The sequence below is a fragment of the Lithobates pipiens genome, unplaced genomic scaffold (genome assembly GCF_037356315.1).
Source record: "Lithobates pipiens isolate NorthernLeopardFrog02 unplaced genomic scaffold, aLitPip1_a1.2 Scaffold_18, whole genome shotgun sequence".
NCBI lineage: Eukaryota > Metazoa > Chordata > Amphibia > Anura > Ranidae > Lithobates > Lithobates pipiens.
Genome location: NW_027507758.1, coordinates 402,714,124 through 402,738,547, shown reverse-complemented (window position 1 = coordinate 402,738,547; position 24,424 = coordinate 402,714,124). Strand labels below are relative to the sequence as shown.

The 24,424-nt window shown below is 41.7% G+C and overlaps 1 protein-coding gene across 3 annotated transcripts in view; it reads left to right on the top strand.

Annotated features, from left to right (window-relative positions):
* The window catches only part of LOC143988381 (uncharacterized), a 162,121-nt gene that overhangs the window by 40,727 nt on the left and 96,970 nt on the right, over positions 1-24,424 (top strand). The window contains exon 3 of one of the 3 annotated variants that reach the window (XR_013276840.1): positions 19,981-20,086. The exons of the other annotated variants lie outside the window; for them this stretch is intronic. The gene's annotated coding sequence lies outside the window, so the exon portion shown is untranslated. The remainder of the gene's footprint in view (positions 1-19,980; positions 20,087-24,424) is intronic. 3 annotated transcript variants of the gene reach the window in all.

Here is a 24,424-nt window from a genome sequence, read left to right as displayed (position 1 = left end):
ATATGTGCAAATTGGGCACTTACCAAATCAAATGATACCACCAAGAGATTATATGGATGTGAGTGGAAGCATCTCTGAATATAAGTGGTCAGCCAGACCCTGTATGCTCTCCATGGTGGTCGTCACATTACTCCTCGCTCTTTGTCAGCAAGTTCTACCATGCCATCACGGTTGAGGACTTATTGAATTGCTCTCCCTGCCTGCCAATCCATCTGATCCAGTTTGAACTGCTGGGCCCTTCGAATTCCATACCCACAGTTCCCAGATCAGACATTCCCAGACGACTACCCTTGGGTCATGAGCATGTGATGTCTTGCAGATTTACATTTGTTTGTGCATCAACCCCTGAGGAAGTGAAGCTATGTCATGAAACATGTCGGGTTACATAGATGCAAGTTCACAACCATTATGGATTGATCTTTGAAACACTGTATCTGGCTATGGAATTAATATGTATTTATTGACCATATGGAAATTATGTCACTGTTGATCTTTTGGAAATTTTATTTACCAATAAATCTTTATTTTATTGATTTTGTTATTGAGTGTGTTGCACCTCATCTAAAGTCCTACGGACAATTCATGTTTCTTTGTCCCATTCATTCTACATGAGTAAGAGCCAGTCATAGGATGAATGCAGTAAGTAACTCATATGTGTGGTTGTTTCTGGATGAGGGTGGTACTTTTCTTCTGCTATGGCTACATAGTATCTGGCAGGGGTTGGATAGTGCAGTTCTCAGAAGGGGAATTGAAGGTAGCTAGTTAATTCACTGTCACTAATGCAGATGAAAGAAGATTTAAAAGACAACTTCACTGAAAGTAAGTAACAGACATGATTCAACAGTTTCCACAAGTTCTAATTGTTAACCTTCTCCCATGAAAAAAGAATTGCTGGAAATGTATCCTGCAATTCCACCTTATTTGATATGGGCTTGCAATGTCAGCTAAATAAAGCTTGCAAGACTTAAAACATTTGTTGACCTGAGGACCATTGCATCATGCCACATGTCTAACTGCAGTGATTTAGCCACACCATCTAAAGTCTACCTTTTCTATCTCAGAGTGGAAGTACAATACAGCTGTAACACATATCAGAGCTTGCACAGTATGTGCTGAAACTTCTGGCTTACCCTATAGACAGTGTATTGTTCGAAAGGGTCTACAGCACAGCAGGAGGTTTTATTACAGAAAAATGAATACCCCTGTACCCTGACAGTGTGGACCGACTCATTTTCATAAAATGAACCAGTCCTGGACTACAAGTGACTGAAAATCCTTGCTGCTGATGCCACAGAAACTTTTAACTGCCGCCCTCAAAAAAAAAAAAGAAAAGGTTACCTGCCACCATTACCAGCTTCTTCCACCACTCCTGGCCTAGTCTAGTTCTCTGCCACTGGAAAGATGTCTCACAGGATGTCCGCAGGAGTAATCATGTGCTGTTCTTCAGAGTTTTATGTCTATTCTAATGCTCTCACACTGTAAAAGTGCCACACAATGTTTCATCAGCTGGAACTCAGCTGCCAAATTTCTAATATGTGCTGCACAGTAAATCCTGTCTCACAGTTTGCAGTTTATTCCAGTGTGCCAAATGCTGCCAGTGTGCCAAATTCTGAAAGTGTGCCAGTGTGCCCAGTGCTGCCAGTGTGCCAAATGCTGCCAGGGTGCAAAATTCTGCCAGTGTGACAGTGTGCCTTCTGCCTGGCACTTACCCTCTCTTGTGGGACAGCAGGTGATGGCGACGAGCGGGGTCCTTCATGCGTTTCCTGCACTTCTTCTCCCATCCTCTCCTCCCGTCTGGCGTCCAACAGCGGTGCCTGTTGTTTCAGCCAATCAGGTGACAGGTAACCAGACCTGAGCAACCTGATTGGCTGAGAGGCAGGGTCAGTGTTAGGGAAGCGATGTATTCGGTTCCCTAACACACCAATAAGTATTCAGCGAATGCACAGCAGTGCGCCCGCTGTTTACCCTTTTGGATGCCTATTAGAGACCATGGCTCTAATCAGGAAGCCTATTAGAGCCTATGGCTCTAATCAGGCGCTTCTAAAGAAACCCAGCCACTGTAATTCATGTGCCCGGCGCCCGAGAAGGGGCCAGGCACATGAATGGGGGGGCAGCGGTGACCATATATAGATTTATGCAATGCATGAATCTATCTATGTGAGAGAGTGAGTGACAGGAGAGGGGGGCAGCCCTCCTGCACCCTTTATGGACACACCACCACTGCTATAAAGGTGCAACATAATGCAGCTGGACCTCAGCTAGCAGATCATAATGTTTGCTGCAGAGTAAATTCTGCATTGTGCCTCAAATTTTACAGGCTGTTCTGGTGCTCAAACACTGTTAAGGTGCCAGTGAGACCTCAGCTGCCATATTTCTAATGTTGGCTGCAGGATAAATCCTGTGTTGTATCTTAACTCTCGTGGCATATTCCTATGCTCCAGCATGATAAAGATGTCACATAATATTTCCAAAGCTGGACCTTAGCTTCTATACTTCTAATGTTTCCTGCAAGGAAAATCCTACCATGTGTTGCATAGTTTGCAACCTATTCCAGTACCCAGGCACTGTAAAGCAGCCACGCAATCTTTCCACAACTGAACATCAGCTGCCAAATTTCTAATGTTTTCTACAGGGAAAACCCTTTGTTGAGCCTCAACGATTGCAGCCTATTTTTAAATTATTTGGACGCAAACTTATTTGTGTTTTTTGTCTCCAAGATAGTGGATTTTAATATTTATTTCAACTTAAAACCTGCCTCATCTTTCCTTCTTAAATTGTGGCCTAACCAAGTTGCTTACATACTGTCCAGCTCTAAACAATATTTATGGCTTTTGCCGCTCAAATAATAAACTCCAATGTTTTTTTCAAGATAAAACCTGTCTTGTCCCTGCCTTCTATATTGCAGCCTAACCAGGCTGCTTGCATACTGTTAAACAGCTGAACAATATACTCTAATTTGTATTGCAAAATAAAACCTGCATTGTCTCTTTGTATTTGCTGCCTATTGAAGTGCTTGCATAATGTCCTGACACTAGCTCATTTCTACCAAACACATACCTGAAGTCTGAAATTTTGGGAATAACTGACATAGAAGGGGGTTCAGGGAATGTGGAGTTTTGTGTGCTTTTGTGTGGAGTTTTGAAGTGTCTTTTTGCACCATACTTTGACAGATGATGCAGTGTGGTACAGAGAAAAAAAGAAACTCACAAACTATAATATTAAACCTTTGTGCCAATGGACAATGTACAAAGTTATTGGCTTAACTACATTTTTTAACTATAATAGCTTTCTAATAGCTTTTAAGTCTGTTGTGGCTGCTACTAATCTATTGCGGCCAATACTTGCCCCCCCTATAGGCTACAGTGGGATTTGCTGTTGAGTTTTGGTTTTGCTCATTTCAAGTAGGATTCAATTAACTTTCCACAAATTGAACCTGGGCAGATTAGTCCATCTGTATATAAGTCTATATCCAGTTAGCTGAACAATATGTGGTATAAAATATACAAAGTAAAATAATCTCATATCTAAATTTTATACTATTCATCTCATTAAGGATTGGTGGTTTGGAAACAATAAGTCACTGAACAAGCATGATAGTTAGAAAACAAGTGTTTTCAGATGGATAAGTCAGTATTGGCCATCTATTTATTGAAGTTCTGCCATTTTAAAAGTCATACACATACAAAATTATTACTTCTCTCAGGGCTTTTCATATGTAATTATTTATGTACTGTACCAAGGACATACTGAAATATGAAAGATGATAAAAGGTGACATTATGATGGGTATCATTTCGTTTAGATTAAGTAGAACAATAGTTTGTCTTATTTGACTTTCCAATTAAACGGTAATAAGAGCAGTGGCGGCCTATCCATTAGGGGCACCCGGGTACCGCCCCCTCTCTCCTCGCCACCCCTATATGCAATGAATAGATTCATGCATAGCATAAATCTATCCACGGCTGCTACGGCTGCTGCCTATTCATGTATGTGGACCCTTTTAGGGCATCGGGTACATGAATTACAGCAGCCAGGGTTTTTTTAAGCACCTGATTAGAGCCAGAGGCTCTAATAGGCTTCAAAATAGGATGGGCTCTGGTCACAGAGGGTGCTTCCAGAGCAAACCCAGGTGTGTTGCAACAGTGAATTAATATTTTCTGTTGCAACACTGATCCTCCTTCCAGCCAATCGGGAAGCAGGTATGAATTCCCATTTCCCGATTTGGCCAAAACCTCAAGCGATCCTTTTGGATGCCTAGAATCGGGAGGAGCAGAGAGGAGATGCACCGTAGAAGCAGCTCCAGGAGAGGACACCGGAGCAGCTTTCCCTGAACCCGCCACGCTGGAAGATGGCCACGTCAGCTCTGACTGCTGCTCTCACCGCCTGCATCAAGGCTAAGGACAGTGGGTGGCAGGGGGGTTATTAGTGCCACAGGGGGGTAGGTTGCAGTTGTGCTAGGGCCGCTCATTTACCCCCCAAAAAAAACACCAGCCACCACTGGATGAGAGGTATTGTATAGTGTAATTAGGCATCTCAATACTTATTATTGGAAACAGAAATTTTACAGTTTGTGTAGTCATGTTTGACCTAACAGTATGCACCCAAAAAACTAGATTACAGTGGTTCTAAGGGCTGCAGGTTTTGTTTACGCACAAATGCCCCCATAGAAAGTGGCCTACTATGGGAGCACTCAGCAGGGGAAGGAGCCCAGAGCACTGACGGGGGGACCTGAGAAGAGGCGGATGGGGGCTACTCTGTGAAAAGCCATTGCACAGAGCAGGTAAATATAACATATTTGTAATAAAAAAAAAACAACTAAAAAACTTTTAGTATCACTTTAGATTGGCAATAAGTATTTGGGATGATATTAAAGGGTAGCACCTGCTATGTGGAATAAATGTGCTGTACACTGCCCATCCCCCCCTTCCCTGGCCCCCCAGGCTGCATGTTTGGATAAAAGTCTAGTATGGATTTTAATAGGTGAAGTAGAGAATTTTTGAAAAGTAGGGACTTTCAGGAAGCCATGGTCTGGTAAGATCGTGTGTTTCCATCCCTAGGGACTTTAAGTGATACCATGATTTGGTAAAATCATGAATATCGATCCCATTATCATAAAGGAGAAAAATATATAAATATACAGAACACCGCATATTTATACAGAAGAGCGAGTGGGACTCTATAAATATGCGGTGTTCTGTATATTTATATATTTTTCTCCTTTATGGATTTTAATAGGGACGCACACAAAACAAAAGAAAAAGAAAATGTTGTGTGAGGTGGCATCGCTAGGGGGTGGCTACTGGGGCTATAGCCCCAAATCTGGGGCCCATAGCCCCGAGTCTCTTACCTAGGGTTGGCTCTGGCCTCCATCTGCTCAGCTGGTGGCTGGAGGAGGAACATGACTAGTTAATGTTATCAGGCACAAGTTCTTATCTATATTCAGCAGTTCTGACAATTTAATCATTGTCCCAGCATCCACTTCTGTGCCAATCTGCCAGGCAATGTAATTGTCGGGAACCGCAGCCCCCCGATGTAAGGGGGGGCTCTTTGGGGATCCTGCTGTAAGGGGGGCTCTCTGGGGAACCCTGATGTAATGAGGGGGGCTCTCATGCAAGTGGGGCTCCACATTCAGATATGTAACAATATTTTATATATATATATATATATATATATATATATATATATATATATATATATATACACATACACACAGATACATACACACACATGTATATTATACATATATGTGTATGCCTGACCAAGCATATGACTTTCTTTGTTTTGCTGCTATGGGCTCTAGCCCCAAATCTTTTGTAGGTCTAGCAACACCCTTGGTCGTGTGATAGTGGCTTTCTGATATAGATGGTTTCTTAACCCCCAAAAAATGTTCCAGGGTGTAAATCCAATGTCAATCAAGTTAACAATGAAGATCCATCAGCAATCATGATGAGTGATGTCCCTCGAAGACCGCCCAACACAAACACAATAACCTGCATCATGACCATGAACTCTGACTGGATTTCCATAAATGACAGCTCCCCATCTGGCTGCTAAATGTCAACAAACTGGCTAGGGATGTTGGCTGACGTCATTGACCACATGTGTGACATATGTAATCAAAGACATCAACCGGGTTTCCTTGGCCTTTTTGTTTGCAAACATAAGCAGGCTGTGGATCAGCACTAGTGGATCAGAAGTAGTTTTTGTTTTTTCACGTTAGTTTTGTAGGAGTATATCTAGCAGATGCATCACTTCACGTTCAGGTTTAAGGCATCCTCCAAGCATGTTTTATAAAGGAATTGTGTATTTCTAATGTTTAAACTGTATTGAAAGACTGTTCCCTGCTAAATTGCATTTTTAAAAATGTATTTTACATTAGTACATGTTCCCCATGATAGTGACCAGCTACCCTTTTATTAAAAGCTTTCAAACTGACCATTAAAAAAATACAAGATTTGATTTTTTTAAAAAAATTTGAACAAGTGTGTATCTATCACAGGGTGGTATCTGTGGATACACTGATAGAAAAAATGCCGCGTCCTAATTATCACTTTGTGAATATAAATATTGACAGGGAAAAGGGGAAATGAGGGAGAAAAATAAAAAAAGGAAATAAAAGAACCTTCACATAAAAAGACCTCAAGAAAAAAAAATGTGGGTTCAATTGGACTTTTTAGGCATAAAGAAAGTTGTAAACACAACCGGTATATTCAAAAAGAATTATTTCTATTTATTTAAAAAAAAAAAAAAGACAATTTAAAAAAGAACAGGGAAAAGTTCAATTTCCTTTTTACACAGAAAAAGGGAAAATGTTTCCTCCTTAAAACTACACATTTAAGACCTAATTGACATCCTATCAAACATAATAACAACCATTTCAAATTTCCAAAAGGGAAAGAAAGAAAAACAAAATATATATCTGTACAAATGAGGGGTCAAGGATATCAATCATACAGTCAACGGTTACATATATTTTTGGTGCTCTACATGTTTCGTGTCTACAATGACACTTCTTCAGGAGCTGATAATAATGTTCTGAATTCTCATAAAGTTTAAATCTTCAGTGTTTTTAGTAAAAATTCTTGAGGCGTAAGTGAACACAGATAAATCCGTGATGGATACTCTTTAGTATCTCCTGAGCTCAGGTTGCAAAAAACGGATCAAGTTCCCACTGGGTAAAGAAGGAAAGTAAAGGGGGAATCAAAGAGGCAGACTAATCGGCCCATTCACCCCTCTCATATTGTTTTTTGTGTGTAAAAGATGGCCGCCATCTTTTACACACAGGAGATAGGAGATACTAAAGAGTATCCATCACGGATTTATCTGTGTTCACTTACGCCTCAAGAATTTTTACTAAAAACACTGAAGATTTAAACTTTATGAGAATTCAGAACATTATTATCAGCTCCTGAAGAAGTGTCATTGTAGACACGAAACATGTAGAGCACCAAAAATATATGTAACCGTTGACTGTATGATTGATATCCTTGACCCCTCATTTGTACAGATATATATTTTGTTTTTCTTTCTTTCCCTTTTGGAAATTTGAAATGGTTGTTATTATGTTTGATAGGATGTCAATTAGGTCTTAAATGTGTAGTTTTAAGGAGGAAACATTTTCCCTTTTTCTGTGTAAAAAGGAAATTGAACTTTTCCCTGTTCTTTTTTAAATTGTCTTTTTTTTTTTAAATAAATAGAAATAATTCTTTTTGAATATACCGGTTGTGTTTACAACTTTCTTTATGCCTAAAAAGTCCAATTGAACCCACATTTTTTTTTTCTTGAGGTCTTTTTATGTGAAGGTTCTTTTATTTCCTTTTTTTATTTTTCTCCCTCATTTCCCCTTTTCCCTGTCAATAAATACAAGATTTGGTTTACGTAGACTGCAATGGGGTTTATATACTATAATTCAGGTTTGCACTTTTTTTTAAGCATTCTGCAAACTTCCAGCACACCGAACTTTGCTTGGTTCACTCATCATTAGTCATGAAGGTCCAGCAGAGGCAATTTTGGCATTTTAAGACCCCATTCACACCTGAGCGTTTGGTCGCTTGAAGCCTGAAGCTACAAAACGCTGGAGGGGAAAAAATCCATTATTCTCAATGGAGATGGTTCACATCTCCACTCCAAGTCGCCTGAAGCCCTACGCCTGAAGCTAAAACAAGTTCCGGACCCTTTTTTGTTGCGTGAATCGGGCTGATTTGGGCGTTTTTATTCCCATAGAAACTAATGGAAACGCTCAATTCAAGCGACAATGAGCGTTTCTATGGGCGTTTTGTCGCTGTATCTGCTCAGGAGAAAATATAATTTACATAATTTACATAAGGAAATGACAGATGAAAAGCAGAAGCAGAAAAGGAAGCAGATGAAAAAAGAGATGAATATTTTTCCTATTGGCTGAAAAAAAACCGCCGAAGTTAAAAAACGCTGCAAAACGCTGTATGCAAACGCGTGCAAACGCGCGAATACGCGTGACAAAGCGCCGGTAAAAACGCTCAAAAACGCTACGCTGAGGTGTGAATGCAGTCTAACTGGTTATTTCAATTGGCAAAAGCATAATGCTACTAATGGTAATTTTGAGTTTGAAATTTGTTTACATTTGTGTGAGAAATACTGTATATCTTAAATTATCCTGTGCCTTAAAATGACAAGGTCCCCACTAACATAAAGATATCTGATTTGAGACCTCTAGTGACATCAGTGCCTCTCTCCTGCACATCTGCACATCTTCTGTAATTAGATCATGTGCATAGGTGTGTGCAGCCTATTGCATCAGGGTGTGTACCCTAAAGCTCAAACACATGTGTGTGTCTACATATATATGACCCCGGCACATTGATCTCACTGCCTGCACTGTGAAAGAGAAGTACATAAACACTTCTCTTATGGCTAATGCACATGGGGTAATTAGGGTGATTAGGCACCTTCGGCATACCCTGTGTGCAGATATATTCTCATGTGTCCTAATTTTAGCAAACTGTTTTTGATAGCTTCACATGTCCTTGTAAGTCAAGATATTTAATGCATGTATTTTGGGATTTCTGCAAAAAAAAAAAAATGTTATGGTGCCTAGACTTCCACTATGGCCTGCAGTAGTATGGATTTCAAATTTACAGAAAAAAAACAGATACAGGCAAGCAGAGCTTCAGCCAAAAATAACAAGATAAACATGAATAGCTCTTTAAAAGGTGAAACATCAAAAACTGTTTGTCCTGCAATATTCACCTTCCATCCAGAGATTTTTCTGCAGTACTTTTTTTTGCCACTACTCTGCCTCAGTCTGTTGATAAGCATTATTCAATCAACCCACTTCTATGGACTCGCCCCAAAGACAGTTAATGTTAGCAAAGTGATGAGTTCATGTCTCTGTCACTCTGTTTTCTCTTCCTATCAACATGTATCTTGAACTGATTGGCACCATGTACTGCTTCTTCCTCTCACAGTCCAGCTTTACAGGGAGTACCAGAATCTGATACCAGGTCAAATTCAAGTACTTACACTGCTTATGTTTAAAAAATACATTTAATGATGTATTAATGATAGCAGAGCTGCATTCATTTGTGTCTTTTATATCTGCAAATTGAATAGCCCTTCTAACATTACCCACAGGTTAACAATGCTGTAATCCAAGGGTGGCTACACTGCTGCAACATAGATACAATGAAGTTGTGAGCATATTCACCCTATGACAAGAACTACGGTAACTATGTTACTAGTAGAATCAAGGTAAAGAAAAAGAAATCAGGTTAAAGAAAAAAACGAATACAGCCACCCAGGGCAGAAATGTTGGGGCCCCTTGCACAGCTTTAGGCCTGCCCCCCCCCCCCCCCCCCCGGGCCTGACCATCAACATTCCCAGGGCCTGCCCACTGGCTGTCCCACTGAATCCGTCCGTTGGCCATCCCACAAAGGCACATCCCATCACATCCTCTTTCTCCATCCCATGTCATCCTCCTGTGCCTGCAAACCCATTCCCCACGCTGTCCCAGACTCCTCCATCCCATGTACTCCTACTTCAGTCCCATATCCTCCATCCCACATCCTCCTCCAGTCCCATCTCCTCCATCCCATATACTACTCATTCTCCTCCTCCAGTCCCATCTCCTCCATCCCACATCCTCCTCCTCCTTCTCCAGTCCCATCTCCTGCCTCCCATGTACTCCTACTCCAGTTTCATTCCCTCCATCCCACATCATCCTCCTCTTCCAGTTCCATCTCCTCCATCCTATGTCCTCCTCCTCCTGCAGTCCCATCTCTTTCATCCCACATTCCCCTCCTCCTGCAGTCCCTTCTACTCAATCCCATGTACTCTTACTCCAGCTCCATCTTCCCCATCCCATGTCCTCCTCCTCCAGTCAAATGTTCTCCATCTCATGTCCTCTTATTCCTCCAGTCCCATCTCCTCCATCCCATTCCTCCTCCAGTTCCAACTCATCAATCCCATGTCCTCCTCCTCCTTCAGTTCCATCTCCTCCTACCAAAGGAGGGGGGAAGTGGAACAGGAGGGAAGTAGTGGGACAGGTTGGGGCAGTGTTTTAGGAGGGGGCAGGTAGACAGAAGGGGGAAATATCACAGGAGAAAAGCAGCGTGACAGGAGGGGGCAGTATGACGGGGGCAGCCGGATGAAAGGAGGGCAGCGAAACATGGTGGGAGCAGCAGGACAGGATGGGGGCACTGTCACAGGTGGGAGGCAGTGTCCCATCTCCACTAGGCTCTCCGGAGGCAGCAGCAAGAAAGAGCGGGGGTGGGGCTCCTCCTCCCTAACCTCTTCATCTATGGGGGGCCTCCACTGGCACCAACTGGCCTCAAACCCCGCACAGACCAGTGCACACTGTAGTACCTGTACATAGAAAAGAGGCAGGGAGCTCCACCACCCTGACCTCCTTCTCCATGGGGCCCTCCGCTGGCACCAACTGGCCTCACCTCCCACCCCCCGCCGCACAGCCTGGTGCACACTGTAGTAGCGGAACGGAGCACACGTGGGATCCGCCCACCTCTGCACCCTCCTCTGAATCCTGGCAGCAGATCCACTGTGACGGCAGCGGCCTGAGTTGGGACCTATGGTACGGGCCCCTCAGACGCTAGGGCCCCTTACTTGTATACCGGTTGTACCCACCTGATGGTGGCCCTGCAGCCACCACATCCAAGGACTGGTAAGCTATAAGTATACTGTATAAACATTTTTTTCTTGGATTTATATACACTTTAAATAGTCATATTCCATCTTCGAACTTGCATACAGTATGTAAGCCAGAGAAAAGATACCTCCATCAGCACCTGCAACAAGATCTTCTTAATGCTACCATAAAGAAACAGAAAAGGTATGATGTCAAAAGTGATGAACAAGTCATTCACCAGTCTTGCATTAACCCTTACCTACCAACAATCTGTTTGATAAAGTTCTCCAGCCAATGCCCTGTGCTGGGGATACAATAGCGCGGATTAGCTGCATTTTCCCATAGACTTCTATGAGCACACCTCAATTTTGCTGCACCAAAACACCTTCTTTCTGCATCTTTGGTACGCTTTCTGAAACTGCACCAAAACTGTGGGACTACAATGGGAAAACACAGCTAACACACATGAAACCATAGTGTGTCAATTTAGTCATGCCCCAAATTATCTTTGTGCATTAATCATTGGGAGGTTATGTTAAAATTACTTCATAGAACTTAACTAACACCTATGAGATTTGTTCAGGTCTTTCCAAAAGAGTCACCTCTTGATGGAATTGTGGTGCATAAGGTAATATAGTTAACATAACGTGGAAATGCAAAGCCCTTAGAAGCTTTTGGAATTATGTTTTTTGCTCATCGCATCAGTTAGGGTCCTTTCACATGGGGCGGATCAGTTCTGATCCGCCCCGTGGATATCCGTTTGCTCAGCGGGGATCACTCCGCCGATCCCCGCTGAGCAGGGAGATGACAGCTCCGTCTCTGCACACTGCGCAGGGACGGACCTGTCACAGCGCCGCTCTCCCCTATGGGAGATCGGATGACGACGGACCGCAGTGCCCGTCGTCATCCGATCCGATCCACAGACGGATGGAAAAATAGCTTTTTCCTCCGTTACACTTTTTCGGATCGGAGCGGGTCGGATGTCAGCGGACATGTCACCGCTGACATCCGACGCTCCATAGAGCTCTATGGAGCACCCGTTCAGGTCCGCCTGAAAAACTGACAGGCGGGCCTGAACGGGACGTCAGTGTGAAAGGACCCTTACTGGTCTTTTTCTTTCTCCTAACTAGACATGTGTATTCGTTTTCATCCGAATGCATTTTCGTCCGAATTTCAGCTATTTTGGTTTTGACAAACGATAACGAAAGCACAGAATCCGAAAAACAAAAGATCCGACATAAATAAATTCTTTATTTTCATTTTCGTTGTTACAACAGTTCGATATAGAATAGGAGATTTGACGTGACTCTGACAATAACAATCTGTGTCTATAGAACATGTGGCCGAATGTGCCTAACCTTACCTCTATTAGTCCAAGATTATATAGAGAAAATATTCGACAGAGAAAAAAGATTTGACAGAGAGAAAAGATTCTGCAAGTTACTGTCCTAAAAAGTGTTTGGGGACCCGGGTCCTGCCCCAGGTGACATGTATCAATGCAAAAAAGTTTTAAAAACTTACGTTTTTTCGGGAGCAGTGATTTTAATAATGATTAAAGTGAAACAATAAAAGTGTAATATTCCTTTAAATTTAGTACGGGAGGGGGGGGGGTGTCTATAGTATGCCTGTAAAGGGGCGCATGTTTCCCGTGCTTAGAACTGTCCCTGTACAAAGTGTCATTTATGCAGGAAAAAAAGTCATTTAAAATCACTCGCAGCTATTATGAATTGTCGGCTCCGTAATACAGGGAACACTCATTGAAAGTCATTGATGAAAAAAAAAAATGTAAACAAAGCATGGGGGTCCCCCAAATTCTATTACCAGGCCCTTCAGGTCTGGTATGGATATTAAGGGGAACCCTGTGTCCAATTTTAAAAAAAAATTGACGTGGGGTTCCCCCTAAATATCCATACCAGACCCTTTATCCGAGCACGCAACCTGGCAGGCTGCAGGAAAAGAGGGGGGACGAGAGAGCGACCCCCCCTCCCTCCTGAACTGTACCAGGCCACATGCCCTCAACATTGGGAGGATGCTTTGGGGGTCTGTGACCCCTCAAAGCACCTTGTCCCCATGTTGATGCGGAGAAGGGCCTCATCCCCACAACCCTGGCTGGTGGTTGTGGGGGTCTGCGGGCGGGGGGCTTATCAGAATCTGGAAGCCCCCTTTAACAAGGGGACCCCCAGATCCCGCCCCCATTTGAAATGGTAAGGGGGTACAAAAGTACCCCTACCATTTCACAAAGAAAGTGTAAAAAATAGTTAAATTAGACAAACACACTTTTGAAAAATTCCTTTATTAAAAAAAAAAAAAAGATTCCAGCGGTGGTAATCCACTCTTGCTATCCAGCGACGGACGATCATCTCTCCGGGGTCCAGCGGTGGCTCATCTGAATCAGCGCAGCGAATCTATCCATCTTCTGTCTCCATGGAGGAGACACTGTGGGGATCCCGGCGGCCTGATGTTTGTTATATGCGGAGGACGGGGCCACCCTTTACCAGACCCCGCCCCCCTCTGACGCAAGGGGAAACCCGGGCTTCCCCATGACATATGGGTGACCCCGCACCCCTCTGATGTAACACAGGCAGGTTTCCGTTACATCAGAGGGGTGAGGGTCACCCATACGTCATGGGGAAGCCCGTGTTTCCCCTTGCTTTAGAGGGGGGCTGAGTCAGGTGATGGTGGCCCCGCCCTCTGCATATAACAAACGTCAGGCCGCCGGAATCCCCGCAGTGTCTCCTCCGTGGAGACAGAAGATGGATGGATTTGCTGCACTGATTCAGATGAGCCATCACTGGACCCCGGAGAGATGATCGTCCGTCGCTGGATAGCAAGAGTGGATTACCACCGCTGCAATCTTTTTTTTTTTTTTTTTTTTTTTTTTTAATAAAGGAATTTTTCAAAAGTGTGTTTGTCTTATTTAACTATTTTTTACACTTTCTTTGTGAAATGGTAGGGGTACTTTTCAAACTGGGGGGGCCGGGATCTGGGGGTCCCCTTGTTAAAGGGGGCTTCCAGATTCTGATAAGCCCCCCGCCCGCAGACCCCCACAACCACCGGCCAGGGTTGTGGGGATGAGGCCCTTCTCCGCATCAACATGGGGACAAGGTGCTTTGAGGGGTCACAGACCCCCAAAGCATCCTCCCAATGTTGAGGGCATGTGGCCTGGTACGGTTCAGGAGGATACTTTGTGCAGGGACAGTTCTAAGCACCAGAAACATGTGCCCCTTCACAGGCATACTATAGACCCCCCCCCCCCCGTACAAAATTTAAAGGAATATTACACTTTTATTGTTTCACTTTAATCATTATTAAAATCACTGCTCCCAAAAAAACTGCAGTTTTTAAAACTTTTTTTTGCATTGATACATGTCCCCTGGGGCAGGACCCGGGTCCCCAAACACTTTTTAGGACAGTACCTTGCATATTAGCCTTTAAAATTAGCACTTTAGATTTTGAACGTTGGAGTCCCATAGACTTTAATAGGGTTCTAAAGTTCACACAAAGTATGCTATATACTAGCTCCTTCGAATCTTCTTTATAAATTCGACAGACACCATAAGCCTTCAAAGACAGATTCGACCGTAATTCATGTGGATTTTCAGACGAATGCAATTTTTGAACGAAAAACAAAATAAATAAAAATGAATTTCGGGAGTAACTAAATTAATTAATTTTTCGGATGAAAACTAAATTTCGAAAACAAAATATTTTACTCTGCACATGTCTACTCCTAACCCCTCCCTAGCTATAATTGGCCTCAGAATTTACAACATCCCAACCCAATTTAGGTGTCTTATTACCCACATTTTAATTACTGCAAGGCTAACTATTACATCAAAATGGAAATCAATAAATGCACCCAATATATTTGAGGATATAGAGTTAAAATGCAATACTTCCAAAACACTAAACATTTTCAACTCATGATGGGCTTCATGAACTTCACTATACCATATTGATAACTAAGTAGCAGCGGTTGGGCTCTCAGATTCAAGGGAACCTAATGGGTCAGCCTTAACATACTGATACTATGTTTCCATGTTAGTTTAGTCTATTCTATTTTTGTTTAATTTTATTGCACTAATTTGCAGTTTACAAATGTATTACATGGCATTTCTCTGTTAGGTTATATAGTACTTATCAGTATAAATACTTAAATATTTTCTGAAAATGTCATTGTAGCATATTTAAACCTTGACCATGTATGTACATTTTTTTTCTTCTATGGTACAGGCTTTAAGGTTTGGAATTTTCATTGAAAAAATTAGCCTTCAGCTTGCAGGTGAACACTGCCACCTTCAGGCTGCACTGCCCTCAATTTAATAGTGTAATTGTCAGATACAATTACATTATTTAAATTAATAATACATTTAAAAATATTCCAACATTTAGCCTGAGCACCAAGGTATCAATGACCTCTGATCATGAAAGTATCTAAAAAACTGGACTTTTCCAAATAGACTGTTGGAAAGGTTCATGGAAACATGATGCACATCATACATGACTGTCTTGAAATGTATGGTCTGTTCTTTTATAGCCATTTTTTACTGGTTACAGATTCGTTATTCCCTCATTTGCCTCTACATTGCTCCTTAGGTGATTCTCTCATGAGCCATTTGTGCGCAGTTTTTTCTTACCCTACCACTGGTGATTTTCTGCTTACTTAATGCCATTTTTGTTATTTTATTGCCAAATTCACATACAGCCTGTTGCCCTGTTTTTCTATTCTCCACTGTGCTGCTTCATTTTAGTCAAAGTCTTTATACCAAATTTGCACACCATTCAGCTGATGTGCAAAGTAGACAGTGATGTCAACAATCCAAATGATTGCATTTCATCAGCATGTCCCAGTTTTTCTAGCGGAAACTGTGAGCCAGGTCTTCTCATCCACATCAGTGCCTGGCCTCACAAATGCCCTTCTGGAAGAATGGTCAAACATTCCCATAGACACACTCCTAAATCTTGTGGACAGCCTTACTAGAATATCTGAAGCTATTATAACTGCAAAGATTGGGCCAACTCAATATTGAACTCTACAAACTAAGATTCCTTTAAAGTTCATGTGCGTGTAAAGGTACGCATGAGGGATCAAAGGCATATACGAGGGATCAAAACGTTTCTGCACTTTTATACTTTGGTTGGAAACAGTGAGGGTGGAAGGAGTAGTAATTGGTCGAGTCCGAGAGTGTCATGTGACTAGTCTGTCTGGCAGTCTGGCAAGCCGGGTGACCTTGCAGTTTAGTAACAGTGATGTAAAAGTGTATTTTGTTTTTGAAATTTTTAATAAAAAGAGAAAAAAGTGCAGAATCTTTTTGAACAACCCATACATACTGTATATATGAATATATATATATATATATATATATATATATATATATATATATATATATATATATATACATTTATTTATTGTAATAATAGCAGCCTTGATATTGCTGATTCTTTGGCAACTTTAATGGCTGAAGTTTACACATGTAGGTAGAGTCTACACAGTTGTTTAGGTTTGGGTGCTTTGTGCTATTAGCTTTATTGTCCAGCACCATACTAATTTAGGCAACTTGTCTACAATCTTAGCCTCTCCAAGAAAATCGCTTGAAAATCGTTTGAATACAGTCAGTGTTGATGGGGGAAATTTCCCTGCAGGGCTATTGTGTTCTCCAGGGGGGGGGGAGCCATCCCTGACTGGAGAACACACAGTGATTATTGCTAGTGGCTTGACTTGGGTACAATGAGCCTGACCATAGACAGTTTGAATCTCGTCCAGCACCTGCTGAACTGGCCAAGATTCAAACCATCTATGGCCAGCTTTGAGAGAAAATATGGAACTAGCTAGCTCTCACTTTAAGGGACAGCATCACCATTTGCATAAATGGGCATACTTTGGATAGTTTCTTATCCCTCATCCCAATGGAATGCAGTCACTACCCTGAGTCATTGACTTGTGTAGCTAAATTTGAGCTTGAATAAATGAACTCTATAAACAGGCTTTTTAAACAAAAGAACAGAGCTAGTAATGCTAAATGTGTGAAAAAGTGCCTCCTTCTGGCTGGATAGAAAAATACATATTAACATGCAACATTTCCTATTTACCTGAATAAAAACATACATTTGTTTAATCTGAAAGAAAAATGTCCAACTCTATCATACATCCTATTATGGTATGAGCTAGCAATCTTACCACACCACAATCTTTCCCTCTAAATCAGTGATTCTCAACCAGGGTTCCGTGGAACCCTAGGGTTCCTCCAGAGTTTGCTAGGGGTTCCTTCAGCATTGGGCAATGTCTGCCTCTCAGATAAGTTCCCACAATCTCATTGATCTTTTTAGCTATCTGTTAGGAGGTCATTCTTCCCAATGACCACAAGCGTAAGGACCATTCTTCCCACTGACCATCACACTAATGTATCATGAATTGTAGATTTCTCATTTTTAGCAGTGGTTCCCCGAGACCAGAGAACTATTTCAAGGGTCCCTCTATGTTGAAAAGATTGAGAAAGGCTGCTCTAAATCTTAATTTCGTTCAAAAGTCCATGATATTTTAAAGTGAGCAATGTGTAAAACTGCCCAAAAATGTGGCAGGTAAACATTTCACATATATGTATTTCAGCAGTTTGCTCAGTGTTGAGCTCAGGTCTTTGGTTTTAACAAGCAGATTTCAAGTCTACTACATGCTTCATTATGCCTTATATTTAAACAAAAGCCTTCTTTTCACTTTCAGATAAAATATCTATTTCCTTGCAAAATCTATTTAAGCTCTTCAAATCCTAATAGACCAAAACTCATGAATAAACCACACACAACACTAGTCAGTCAATAAAAATAACTGAGTTGATTAACGTGTTCAAAGAGCACTGGACAGTTCCCTGAGGATTGGATCAAGAATCAAATAATTTAACTGTTCTGACTGATTTCACAGCCCTTTGTCCATAAATATATCCATAGACATGGTGACTTCATTCTTCGAGGCACTCAATGACTAGCATTAGCCCTGAAAATCTTTCTAGGTATAGCTAACAAGAAATGTAATGACATCTACAGGAAAAATGCTACTGACTTCTGTCATTTGAGTAACTGATTTGGAACAAGTATGCTGAAAAAAATATATATTTGGTCCAGGACAGTGGCTTACAAGTCATTTAAGCCCAAGGATCAGCATGACAGACAGTCGACTAACTAGCATCTTCACAAGGATTTGTCAGCAACGGCAGCCTACATATTTCCCTCTGCACAAATTTATTTTAAAATAATGGTCAATGAAGTCAAATTTGATAACATTCAAAGAAATCCTTTACCATGATGAAAAATTTAATAATAAAATCTGGAGTTTACATTTGCTTTAAAGATTTACCCATTAATGTTTAACAATAAAGCCTAGGGAATGGCCAGGAAATAACCCAAGCCTACTTACCAACCAGCTCGCGGACAACCAAATTAATCTGTCTACCAGTATGCGTTAAAATGCGTGACCCTGAACCTGAACATTCAAAGATTTCTTGTGAAGACCATTTTTCTAAATCTGTATGAACCAAGGATATGCAAGAGATTCTTCCGACCCCAACATTTGTTGCTCAGCTGAATAAATATTAGTGAATGATTATATTACATGCTGGTGGTGAATTCAAGGGCACCCAAGCTGGCAAATATGGCATGACTTTCCAAGTCCTTATAAATAGATTCCCATGTGACAGATAATACCTAATTGATATAGTGATGCTAGATTAATTAGAGAAGGGATTAATGTCATACTGTGTGATCTGCTGAATGAAACATCTACAATTTTGTGCAAGCAAAACATATGAGAAGGTATACAATTTTCAGTGCACTTCAGAAAACTACCATTTCAGTTATGCGTTGTATCGTCTGGCTGTCTCTAGTTAATTAAAACTTCATAGGGGACAGTAGAAGCTAAAAATGAGGGGTGGTTGTCTCTCCTACTACTTCTATATTCATAACATAATGTTAAAATGACTTAGTTAAAGCGGAGGTCCACCCACACCTAGAAAATTAAAAGGCAGCAGCTAAAAATACTGCAGCTGCTGACTTTTAATTTATGGACACTTACCTGTCCAGGGAGCATGCGACGTCGGCTACGCAGCTGATCTACAGATCGACTGGTGGGTGCAGCCACCACCATTGCTGGTAAGGGAGCCCAGCAGTGAAGCCTTGTACACACGGTCGGAGAAACCGTCGGAATGTGTCCTATCGGACCGTGTCGTCGGATAATCCGACTGTGTGTGGTATGCATCGGACTGATTCCGTCAGAACACCCGTCGGACCCAATTTTCCAACATGTTGGAAATATTTCCCGACCAACTGGTTTGATCGGACATACTCCGATCATGTGTAGCGAATTTTGATCGGACCAAGTGCCACTCATGCTCAGATCAAATTCCTACATCAAAGCTATTAGTTACTAGCCTAAATGTAGTCCCATCGTAACGAAATTACGTCATCACATTCTGAAAGATCGGATTTTTCGACAACTTAGTCCGACCGTGTGTATGCAACAGTTTCGGACACAATCCGTCAGACTAAATCTGACGGACAAAATCCGACGGATTGGGTTGGCAGAATCTCCGACCGTGTGTACAGGGGCTTAGAGTGGTTAAACTCTGGATGAAGAAGCACAGGGGGCACAGCAGATGGCAGCATTGTTAGTCTGGGGGGGGGGGGGGGGGGTTAGATATACTGGCATATTAAGATACACTAGCAATTTGAAGCCAAACTCCCGCTCGCACTTACAGTTACAGCAAACAGTTTATTTTCTTTTTGGGATGAAGATTTTGCATGAATAAATAAAAACTGATCATTGTAAGCTGCTAGTGCTTGGTTTAGTCTCATATCTGCAATTGATACATTCTGCAGGAGAAGCGTGTTCTCTTGAAAAACAATAGACTTACTGGCTGGATTGACAAGTGAAAATAGAAGAAAAAAAGCCAAAAACTAATACAGCCATCACATCTAAGAATTGGTAAGCAGCAATATAATAAATGTTTGCCTTTGGGCTTAATATCACTTCAGTGCATTTTTTTCCTGAAAGGTAGCTCTTTATAAGCCATTTCCTAATATTGCATGAAATATATATTTTTTTAACTACCACAATTGTATTCTTTAGGGTATCTGCTTTCATTAAATATATACTTTAGGGAATTTTAAAAAAAAATCTTTAGGATGGCCAAAATGACCTGCAGCTAGAACATTTCCTATCATTATTTCTGCTAATATTTATAGTGCTATAATCAATATTTCTGTTCCTGATTATAGTACAGGTTGTGCATATATATGTCTCCTCAAAATAACCCAACACACAGCCATTAATGTCTAAACTCCTGGTAACAAAAATGAGTACACCCCTAAGTGAAAATGTCAAAATTGGGCCCAAAGTGTCAATATTTTGTGTGGCCAAAAGCACTGCTTTAACCGTCTTGGGCATGGAGTTCACCAGAGCTTCACAGGTTGCCACTGGAATCCTCTTCCACTCCTCCATGACGACATCACAGAGCTGGTGGATGTTAGAGACCTGGCGTTCCTCCACCTTCAGTTTGGGGATGTCCCACAGATGCTCAATAGGGGTTAGGTCTGGAGACATGCTTGGCCAGTACACCGTCTTTACCCTCCACTTCTTTAGCAAGGCAGTGGTCATCTTGGAGGTGTGTTTGGGGTCGCTATCATGTTGGAATCCTGCCCTGCAGCCCAGTCTCCAAAGGGAGGGGATCATGCTCTGCTTCAGTATGTCACAGTACATGTTGGCATTCATGGTTCCCTCAATGAACTTTGGCTTCCCAATGCTGGCAGCACTCATTGACTGCAGGCAAGACACAGTTATCTTTGTACACCTCACCTGGTTGCCACCACACACACTTGACACCATCTGAACCAAATAAGTTTATCTTGGTCTCATCAGACCACATGTAGCAAAGTGTTATTTCTTCAGTGTTGTCACATGAAAAGATATAATAAAATATTTACAAAAATGTGAAGGGTGTACTCACTTTTGTGAGATACTGTATATATAGCCATGTGACCAGTACTATAAGGAAAAGTATCTTTATGTCATTTCCAAGTGAACATCAATTAAAGCCTAAGTGTAGTAAAAATAAAAACACAAAAATCAGCACAAGAGACATGACTTATTATTATTGTATCTCTTGTGCTACTGGTTTCCTTGGAATTTTCCTCCAATTATCCCCTCCCTAATGGAGGAGGAGGGTAACTGAGAACTGAGGGTGCTGTCATTTGCATTCTTCAAGAGAGAGGCCGCGTACACACGCGGGGACTGTTCGCTCAACTTTGTCCGCTGAACAGTGTTTCGGCGGACAGTCCGCTCGTGTGTGGGCTTCATCGGACAGTTTCAGCGAACAGTCTGCTGAACAAAGTTTTTCGGAATTTCCGAAAAACTGTCCGCTGAAACTTTGTTTCAGCGGACAGTCCCCTCGTGTGTAGGCTTGTTCGTCAAACTAAGTTCCGCACATGCTCAGAAAGGATTTACACGCCGAAGGTTGTATTGCAGTGTATAGGACGTCGTATTTTTCGTCCCGTCGTACGTGCCGTTCACGTAATCGCGCAAGTTTCAGCGGACTGTTCGTTCGTCGTGTGTGGCCAAGTCCGTCCATGCTAATTTTGAGTGGACTGTCCGCTGAAACTGTTTGACGAACAAAGTTGAGCAAACAGTCCCCGCGTGTGTACGCGGCCTTACCGTCTCTGCCCACCCTTTCAACTCAGCTCTGTCATTCATAGAAGCCAGTACTGCAATTTCTATGACTAAAACAAAATCTATGACTGAAGGAGGCCAGCCTTTCAATCATCTGCCTGTCCTTCATTCATAGAAGCTCTAGTACCAGCTTCTATGAATAGCAGAGCTGGGCAGAAGCGTGGGCAGAAGCGTGGGCATAGTCGGGCACTCTTGATGGGTGCAAATGACAGTTCACTCAGTGTTGTTAACCCCCCCGACGCACCAGAAGAATATGACAGCGGGGTAAGGGGGGGGGTCGATGAAGGAAAATGCCAAGGAAACCAGGAGCCTGCAGAACAAGACACACAGTATATTAATAGTAAGTCACATCACTTGTGCTGATTTTTGTGGGGGTTTTTCCTACTATACTTTGGCATTAAAAATCACGTGATGCTATTGGAATGTAAAGTGCAGGAATTCCACTAGGAGCTCCTTCATGAGAAAACCAACTCTTCTGGTAAATCTTTGGAGGAGAAGCATATTGTAGAATGGACAAATGTGGATACAAATGTCAAACACCAAAAGGATGAGAGAAGGTAAAAGGGAACACATAGCTGAAAGGGACCAGAAAAGCGCTCAGTATAGAAGTTGCAGACTAGAGTACAAGAAAACCCTCTTTGAGCAGTTGCAAGGTCTAACCTGCTATTTCATTCAAGTCTACCTAAAGCCAACATGTTTTGTGTTTGTTTGTTTTTTATAGCGTGGTGAAGGTTTAGAACCCCATCAGGTGTTTATTTCTGCATGTGTTCCTGTTAGGAATATTTACTCTCTTTTTATCCTGGTGATCACCATCACTGGGACTTAAAGTAAGGAAATATCCAACATTGTCTCCAGAACAAGGATAGAGGGGAATTCTTCCAATGAGGCACTTGCTTCATTGACAACTAGAGCCCTCAGCCAGCCCAAGCTTTGTTTAATAGTGTGTGCCCTATGATGATACAGATTTCCCCAAAATGGCATCTTGGGTCTAAATCCACACTTTTAGAAAGAAAGACATCTGCAATTGTCTGCTTTTGATGCCATTTTCGGAGAATAACATTTTTAACTGTACCTTAAAACAGAGCTCTACCCAAAAGGGGAAAATCTGTTTGTCTGCCACCCCCTTTGCTGCCAGATTTGACACCTTTTAGGGGGGGAGAGAGGGGGAGTGGGTACCTGGTTTTGACAGGTACCTTTCCCACTTCCAGCTCAGTTCGCCGAAGTTCACCCCCCCTCCATTTCCTTGCAGCCTTCTGGGCTTCGCGCAAGGCTTCATTGACGTTTTTTTTTTGTCAAAATGGCGGTGCCAGTAACTGAAAAATCGCCTCAGGTAAGGACATCACTGGATGCCTGGACAGGTAAGTGCCCTAATATTAACCACTTGCCATCCGGGCCAATTCAGACACTTTACTCCTACGTGTAAAAAATCTACTTTTTTTTGCTAGAAAATTACTTAGAACCCCCAAACATTATATATTTTTAGCAGAGGCCCCATAGAGTAAAATGGTGGGTGTTGTATTTTTTTATGTCACACTGTATTTACAAATATATAAGGGGTCCATATAGTGAACGATGTGTCGAGTTATTCACTTTACAGTCAACAAAGAGGACAAGGGGGCACTCTTTACATCTAGAGGAAAAGAGATTTCATCTCCAAATACGGAAAGGTTTCTTCACAGTAAGAGCTGTGAAAATGTGGAATAGACTCCCTGCAGAGGTGGTTATGGCCAGCTCAGTGGATTGCTTTAAGAAAGGCCTGGATTATTTCCTAAGTGTACATAATATAACTGGGTACTGACATTTATAGGGAAAGTTGATTTGGGGAAAATCCGATTGCCTCTCAGGGGATCAGGAAGGAATTTTTTCCCCTGCTTTAGCAAATTGGATCATGCTCTTCTGGGGTTTTTTGCCTTCCTCTGGATCAACTGTGGGTATAGAATTGGGTATATGGGCTGGTATGATATTATATATATATATATATATATATATATATATATATATATATTTTTTTTTTTTTTTTTTTTGGTGGTTGAACTGGAGAGACTTGTGTCTTTTTTCAACCTGACTAACTATGTAACTATGTATTTGCACAGCGGTTTTTCAAACGCAATTTTTTTGAAAAAAAAAACACTTTCATGAATTGAAAAAAAAAGCACTAAAGTTAGACCGATTTTTTGGTATAATGTGAAAGAGGATGCTTTAAACACCTTTACAGGTTACCAGTTTAGCGTTACAAAAACAGTGGCACTAGAAGGATGTTTTTAAAATAATTATAACTTTAAAAAGGAACAATAAATAAAACCAATGTTTGATCATATGTAAAAGGGGGGGGGGGGTCAGACTGTGCCGCCTGACAGTGACACTAGTTGATAAAATCTGATTAAAACCTCATGTTAGGATATCACAGTCCATGGATGAAGTCCATGGTAGATGTTCAGTCAGCACTTGGAGGCAGCTGTAGGTTAAAGCAGGAACCGAGGAACACCAGACTAATGCAGGCCATACACGGTCGAATTTCGAACGAATTTTCTTTTAAAAATCAGAAAATTCGTTTTTTTTTGTGATCCGATGATGCCACCATTGATTTTCGAAATTCGG